Here is an 8,277-nt window from a genome sequence, read left to right as displayed (position 1 = left end):
GGCTCCCATTCTGGAGCTGTCATTATATCATTGACCTCAGTTTCCCCATCTGTAAAATAAGAGACTGGACTCTAACATCTCTTCCAGTTTTGCCGTTGTGTGTTTTAAGTTTCCTCCCAGTTCTGACATCCTGTGATCTGAAGTCCTTTCCAGCTCTGTAATTCTGTATTCTAAGGCTCCCTTCAGCTCACACATTGTATGCTCTAAAGTTCCTTTTTTGTCTTGTGATCCTGCATCTACAGCCATATGTAACTTTCATGTTTGCTGTTCCACTTGCCCTGAATTATAACTGGTTTGTTTGTCTAATTTCCTGTTCACTTCCAGAACCTCAGAAAACCTGCTCTCCAGACAATCACCTTGTGATTCAGGGAAGGCAACACACCTGTTCCAGGTCCTGCCCATCTATGACGTGTAAACACTGAACTGAAACTCAACTAGCTGGACAAAAACTGAAATAAAATATTTAGGTGGCCAGAGATTAAACTTCATGTGTGTCTTCTAGGCCTTCTTGAGCTAACATCGACTTGGGCTTGGGAAGGCTCATACCACCCCTAAGTCTTCAATGTCAGCCTGTTGGCAAACACCTGGACAATCAGAGGTGGCATCTAGGAAGTTGATCACCCATTTGAAGAAGTGAAAATACTAAAAGAAGAAGGTGTATTTATTCAGACAATAGAAAGGTAAGCTTGACTTCCATTCTTAACAAAATTCTAGGATGTATAATTAAAGGATGGTTTGCAAACATTTAGAAAGGAAAATGAGGATCACAAAAAAACCATGTGGGTTCAAGGAGCGAGTCACATCGAACTAAATTTTCTTTTGACAGGATCACAAGACAAGAAGAACACTATAGAAATGATATTCCTGGATTTCAGGAAGGAATATCACCAAGTTCTCATGATACCCTTGTAGACAAGAGTATTTTCCTATCTCTCCACACCCTATTAGAATATGAGAGAACAATGATAGTTTTTTGTTTTGTCTTTATCCAAGTAGTACAGTTTCCTACATGTGGTAGGCATTTAATAAATGCTTCTTGGATTGTATTAAACTGGAAGACAGAAAGATTTAAGCTATCCCATAGTAATTTTTTTTTTTGGAGGGCAATTGGGGTTGTGACTCACGTGGCTAGTAAGTGTTAAGTGTCTGAAGTCAGATTTGAACTCAGGTGCTCCTGACTTCAGGGCCAGTGCTCTACTCACTGCACCACCTAGCCACCCCCCCATAGTAAATCTAAGTGAATTCAGAACTGATTAAATGATCAAATCCAAAGAATGATGGCCAGTGGATTGATAGGGGTATTGACTAGATAACCTCTTAGGTCCCTTCCTGTTCTAAATCTATGACACTATGATTAGTCTAAATAGGAGTCTCTCGTGGCATGTTCCTTGGTTCATGGTGGCATAGTACGTAAAATATTGACTTGGACTCCAGAACATGAGTTCAAATCCTGCCTCTGGCACTTACGAGCTATTCAACCCTGGCCACATCATTCTGTCTCCCTTAGTCTTAGTTTCCTTATCTGCAAAATGAGGATAACAGCACCTACCGGAGGTGCTGTGAGGAACAAGTGAGATAATATATGTAAAGTATCTGGCAAGTCTTAAAGTGCTATTTTAATGCTATCTAGGATCATATAAGATACTATTTGTAAAGTGCTTAGCACAGTACCTGGCATATAGTAGGCTTTTAATACATGCTTGTTTCCTTTCCTTTAGGTATCATTATTATATCTATCCTTAGCCTTCTTCTACTCAACATTTTTATCAATGACTTGGATGGAGATATAGAGTCATTCTTATCAAATCTGCAAAGCTTGGAGGGATAGCTATCATGTTAGATAACAGAATCAATATTCCAAGAGATCTCAACAGGCAAGAAAGTTATGTTAAACTTAACTCAGAGGAAATTTAATAATGAGAAATGTGAAGTACTATGGGAGGGGGAGAGAAATGAGCAGTGCAGTGCCATTACTGCTACTAGACTAGATTGAGTCAAAAGACCTGGGTTCAAATCCTAACTCTGATAATTGTTGCCCGTGGGACTCTTGGAAAGTCTTCTCACCTCCATGGGTGTAAAATTGTGGAGATGGGGTGGGGGAAGGGGGATGAACTTTAACTAGGTGACTTTTAAGTTCCCTTCTACCTCTAAATCTATGGTCCTATAAACAACAATAATAGCATTTATATAGCACTTTAAGGTTTGCAAAGAGTTTCATAAATATTTTCTCATTTGATCCTCACAACAACCCTATGAGTCAGATTATTATTGCCATTTTTACAGGTGAAGAAATTGAGGGACAGAGAAGTTAACTGTCTTATCCAGGATCTCATAGTCCCTGAGGTCGTATTTGAACTCAGGACTTCTGACTCCAAGTCCCGTGCTCTTTTTACTGCACCACCTAACAGCCTGACTTCCCATGCATAGGCTAAGGGTGATGGGATCAGACAACAAGAGGGCATTCACCCTCTGGCTTCCTGGTCTTTGGAGAGCAATCACTCCCACAAGTCCTGCTCTCCCTCCATCATCCCAGGACCCTGGAAAGCGAAGGGCACTGATCAGTTAGTTATTCCCCAGGATCCACTATGTTTACCTCATTTGCACCTTCTGATTCCTAAATTTTGTCATTCAGAGTCAACTGTGGGAGACAGGGAGGGAACCTTCCCTGCTCCCTCTCCCTATAATCTCATACTCACCCTCCCCAGTCCTTTTTACCTTACTCTCTCCTTCCACTGGGCTTTCTAGACCTCCTTCTTTACCCTTTATTCTTTTCCATTGTCTTGTGCTTATGGGAAACACTGCATGCCTGGCCACTATCTCTAACCCAGATAACTTCTCTCACACCTCCTAACACACTGGGTTAGAGGAAGTGTCAGCATCCTGCCCCCTCCCAGGTCCTCCCTTTGCCCCCTCCCAGGTCCTTCCTCTGCCCCCTCCCAGGTCTTCCTTCTGCCCCCTCCCAGGTCCTCCCTCTGCCACACCACTCAAGAAACACTCTTCCTTTGAGGTCCACTCAGAAATGAGGATTGGCATCTTTATCACCCAGAACAGATCTTTTTTGTTGTAATCTACTGGTCTTCGGGTCCTTTTTTCTTGAAGAGTGCAGTAGTTGACTTATAGTTTCCCCCTTTAGCTGAATCCTTGCCTTCATACTAGCCTTAACATACTAAGTGTGATATAGCAGGTGGAGCCTTGGTTTGAATCCTGCCTCAGGATGTGACTTTACCCCTCAGAGTCTTAGTTTTCTCAACTATAAAAAGGGAAGAATACTTGCATGACCTACCTCATAAAGTTAAAGGGAAGAAACCTCTTTATAAACTTTAAACTGCTAGGTAAATGTGAGTTATTATTATTGAAAGTCCTGAATATGCACAGTGATGTCCCTTTGAAAACTGTGAGCTCCCAGTTCATTAACTTCCTCAACTTCTGTAACTTAAATCTTCCTTCAAGTCAAGTTGAGTTAGGCAGCATCATGAAGTGCCTCCCTCCTCTGGGCCAGGTACTGTGCTAAGAACTAGAGATACATACATACACACACACACACACACACACACACACACACACACATATATATATATATATATATATATATGCACATTTTTTTAAAAGGCAAAAAACCAGGCCCTGCCCTCAGGGAGTTCACCATCTAATGGAGCTCCCAACACAAAAACAATTATGTAATTACACAGATGTATACAGACTTGATTGGAGATAATCTCAAAAGGAAGATCCAAGCATGGAGGTATGGGGGGCAGAGAAGAGAGACAGAGAAAGCTATTCTTCAATTACCCTGGGATGATTGTAACTTAATACTCGCTGTCACCCATAACTGTACCTTCTAAAACTGAACTTTTGAAATTCCCCTCTGATCATCTTTCTTTCTTTCCTTATTTCTTTCTTTTTCTTCCTTCCTTCCTTCCTTCCTTCCTTCCTTCCTTCCTTCCTTCCTTCCTTCCTTCCTTCCTTCCTTCCTTCCTTCCTTTCTTTCTTCCTCTCTTTCTTTCTTTCTTTGCTTTTTGAAAGGGGTAAAGTGACTTGCCCAAGGTCACATGGCTAGAAAGTGTTATGTTTCTGAGGCCAAATTTGAACTCAGATCCTCCTGACTCCAGGGCCGGTGCTCTGTTCACTGTGCCACCTAGCCACCCCTCTGATCATTTTCAAATCTTCCATTTCTCCCTTTGCTTCACTCCTTCTAAATCTTTCTCTTCACCACAACTTCCATTTCCTCCATCCTCCTTGGTCTCCCAATCCATCATCTCTACTTTAGACTCTCTCTTTCTCCTTGCAATCTTGTCCTTAAGGATAACTAATTTGTTGTCTTCTAACTCCTGTCCCCTTTGACCTTGTACTTCCTTCATTTACCCCTTGCCAGTCTTCTTCTCTGGATCACTTTCACCATCTACCTTCTCTGTTACTACTCCTATACAGCTGAGTGCCAAGAATGGAGAAAATTATAAAACCATGCCATTTGAATTCATTACAAACTCATTCTCTAAGCAAAATGAGTCCCTCACTGCTATACAATAACTCTCTTCTTCTTCCTTAATTTTTCTATATCTCACATGTGAGATTGTGGCTATTCCTAATCTGAAGTCCCCAGTACCACCTTGCCCTGACCCAGAAGATACTTTCACCTCCTACTATAATTATTATAACATTATATAGTATAATAATATCTTTGAAAATATTTAAACCATTTATCACTAGTTCCCTCTTCTCCCCTTCACACCTTGCCAATCCTTCTACATTGCTTTCCTTCTTCTTCTTCCTCCAATCCTCCTTCACTTGTTTTCTCTTCTTCTGTTCCAGCTCCTTAAGAGAAAAAAAAAACATCCTCCCCAACCACCATTGCCCATTGTCTCATCTCCTTTCTCCTCAACCCCATCCCTTCCACGTCCTATTCCAACTCTGGCTGTTGCTTCCATTGTGCCCTTTGGAATCCCTGTTCTATAACTAACAAACTTCTATTCATTTTCCTCTTTTTTCATGCTTCTAATATCACCTCACACCCACAGAAACCTAGTTTTCCCTGGATGACATTGCACCCTTAGCCATCTTCTCTACTTCTAGCTATGCCTTCACTCACACCTCTACACACCTCCCTTAACACTCATCCCAGAAGAGGTGTTGGAATATTCTTTTCTCCCTGCTGCCACTTCTATACTCTACCTTTACTACCATCACTCAGCATCTTTTCCTCTCACCCAGTCCATATCATGGTCGTTGCTGTCTACTAACTCCAAAGCATTCTCCTTTTCTCAAGGAATTCAGCACCTAACACGGTCTCTTTCTTGCCTCCTCGATTGATGCCCTTTTATTGGGAATTCAACATCCAGGTTGATACCTCCTCAAATTCCCCAAACTTTAGTTCTTCGATCTCCCTCAGTCCCATGATCTGGTCTTCTACTTCACCTCAGCTAGAGTGAGTTCTCTGATCCCTTGGAGGTCTTCAAGTAGAAGTTAGATGACCCCTTTGTAGATCTGACCAAGGTCTTTGATACTGTTAGTCATGAGGGCTTATGGAAAATTACATCAAAATTTGGCTGCCTGGAGAAGTGTATCAGCATTGTACATCAGTTACATGACAGCATGCTTGCCCAGGTTCTAGGTAAGGGACAATGCTCTTGTGCCTTCCCAATCACCAATGGAGTGACACAAGGCTGTGTGCTTTCTCCCATGCTTTTTAGCATGATGTTTTCAGCCATGTTGTCAAACACTTTCAATGAGGATGAACACGGCATCAAGGTCAGCTACAACAATGAGGGTAAATTCTTCAATTTGAAAAGGCTACAAGCCAAGACCAAAGTGGAGGGAGTGTTGGTGCATGACTTTCTGTTTGCAGATGATTGTGCACTCAGTGCAGCTTCTGAAACTGAGATGCAACAAAGTATGGACCAGTTCTCTGCTGCTTGTGCTAATTTTGGCCTAACAATTAACACCAAGAAAACACAGGTGCTCCATCAGCCACCACCATACCATCCATGTGGAACCATCGGTTACAGCAAATGAAAAAGTTTTGAATGCTGTGGATAAGTTCACATACCTTGGTACATCCCCTTCCCAGGGATGTACACGTTGATAATGAGGCTGAAGCATGAATTGCCAGAACTAGCTCAGTGTTTGGGAGCCTCTGAAGGAGAGTATGGGAGAGAAGAGGTATTAGACTGACTGCCAAACTGAAGGTCTACAGGGTCATGGTGCTGACCTCATTGTTGTATGAGGTAAAACCTGGACAGCCTACCAGCGCCATGCCAAGAAACTGAATAGCTTCCACTTGAATTGTCTTAGGAAGATTCTGATGATCATCTGGCAGGATAAGGTACCAGACACTGAGGTCCTTACTCAAATTAAACTGCCAATCATTCAAATTACTTCAGAGAGTACAGCTCTGATGGGATGGTCATATGCAAAACTTAGACTTGTCAAAAAGACTATTTTATGGAGAACTCACACAGGGCAAGCATTCACATGGTGGTCAGAAGAAGCACTACAAGGACACTCTCAAGGTCTCTCTCAAGAATTTTGGGATTGATTGTGTGATATGGCACTGCCCAGCATGGTGTGCCCACATCAGAGAAGGTGCTGTACTCTATGAGCAAAGCAGAATTGAAACAACTCAAAGGAAATGCAGGATGCACAGATCTGGAGATTCTACCCCAAATGTTCACACGAACTATTTGTGAGCGACCTGTGGTAGAGCATTCCGAGCTCATATTGGTCTGATCAGCCACAGTTGGACACACTGAAACTTGACTTTAGTGTGGTGATGTCATTTTTGGTCCTTTTCAAGAATGAAGGACAGCAACCAACCAGATGACCCCTTAACAACAATTATAGATGAAATTCCTCTTCCTCTACAAATTGGGCTGAATGATCTCTGAGTCCCCTTTCCTTTCAGTTGTGATGTTCTATGCTTCTATGAAGCTCCCTTAGATGATACCCTATTCTGAACAGAAGCATTGCTGCCCAGGTCAGTGTCCTCTCTCCACTCCAGCCCAGGAAGGTGTCCTGCAGAAGGACACTGAAAAACAACTTGTGGATCTCACCTCTTCACATTTCAATGCAACTCAATTCAATAAATATTCATTAAGTACATACTGTACATAAGAAATAGAGAATCCCAGAGTTTTCATATCTGGAATTTTGATGAAATAAATCTTTATTCTATGTAGATCATTCTTGTCAACCTAGATTTTGGTCTGGTCTAGAACCTCAACCACCTCCTCCCGAAGTACAAGAGGCATCGGGGTTTTTTTTTTCTATCCCCTTTATCACTTCAAGCCAAGTCAGGGTCCTTGCTAGTGAAATACCTATTGTTTGTCTAGTTGAGGAGGGATGGGAGGAATGGATGGAGTATAAAAAGACCCTGTTGACCTTAAAGAGTTCTCTGTTTAGTTGGAAAGACAAGACTGCTGTACTGCCTGCCTCAGTGCCTCAGTTCCAACATCCCTCGGCCCAGAATGCCCTTCTTCCCCATCTGTACCTGTGAACATTCTTTGTGTCCTCAAGGACTAGCTCAAATTCTATATCTTCCATGAAGCTTTCCTTGATTACCCCATCTAGAAGGGATCTCCCTCTTCCTCTGATCTCATGTGTATTCCTTTTATGGACTTTTTATCTTCTAAATTGTGTAGAGTGTAAACCCAGCAAGAAACCAAGATTATTTCCATGTTAATCTGTTTTACAGGGTTAAAAGGGAAAGCCTTCATCCTGATATTGATGCTGTCTCCTTTGATATAGGGTATAAACAAATCTATTAACACCACATTTGAGGATAATTTATTGAATCATGACTAGTCATATACATGAGCTATACCCTTAGATTTGACTTTTAAAAGGGAGATCTGAAAATACAAACCAAAACAATTCTGAGGTTCAACTTCGCACCTAGCAAAGAGGACAAAAACAGAAAATAATTTTCAAAGGGCCTTTGGAGAAAGGGGCACAACTGATGCAGTGATGGTGGAATTATGAATTGATCCCCCCATTCTGGAAAGCAGTTTGGAATTTTATCCCCAAAGTCACCAGACTGTGCATGCCGTTTGATCCAGTGATACCAATACTAGGCCTATACCCAGGGAAATCATAGAAATGTCCATATGTACAAAAATATTAATATCAACTTTTTGTTATGTCAAAGACTTATAATTGAGGAGGTGTCCATCAATTATGGAATGACTGAACAAATTGTGGTATATGAATATAATGGAATATTATTGTGCCATAAGAAATGACAAAAAGAATATAGATTCAAAGATAGATATCTGGGACATCTAT

General features: G+C 41.5%; 1 protein-coding gene across 1 annotated transcript in view; it reads left to right on the top strand.

The window, feature by feature from the left end:
* Nucleotides 1–410: 410 nt before the first annotated feature.
* HSH2D (hematopoietic SH2 domain containing) overlaps nucleotides 411–8,277 on the top strand; it is a 30,312-nt gene continuing 22,445 nt past the window's right edge. The window contains exon 1 of the mRNA XM_069102124.1: nucleotides 411–680. The gene's annotated coding sequence lies outside the window, so the exon portion shown is untranslated. The remainder of the gene's footprint in view (nucleotides 681–8,277) is intronic.

Source organism: Petaurus breviceps, unplaced genomic scaffold (genome assembly GCF_028583685.1).
Source record: "Petaurus breviceps papuanus isolate PSGF00001 unplaced genomic scaffold, PetGlider_PUasm1.0 523, whole genome shotgun sequence".
NCBI classification, from domain to species: domain Eukaryota; kingdom Metazoa; phylum Chordata; class Mammalia; order Diprotodontia; family Petauridae; genus Petaurus; species Petaurus breviceps.
Note: the sequence above shows the minus strand (reverse complement) of the source record. Positions and strands in the feature narration are given on the sequence as shown.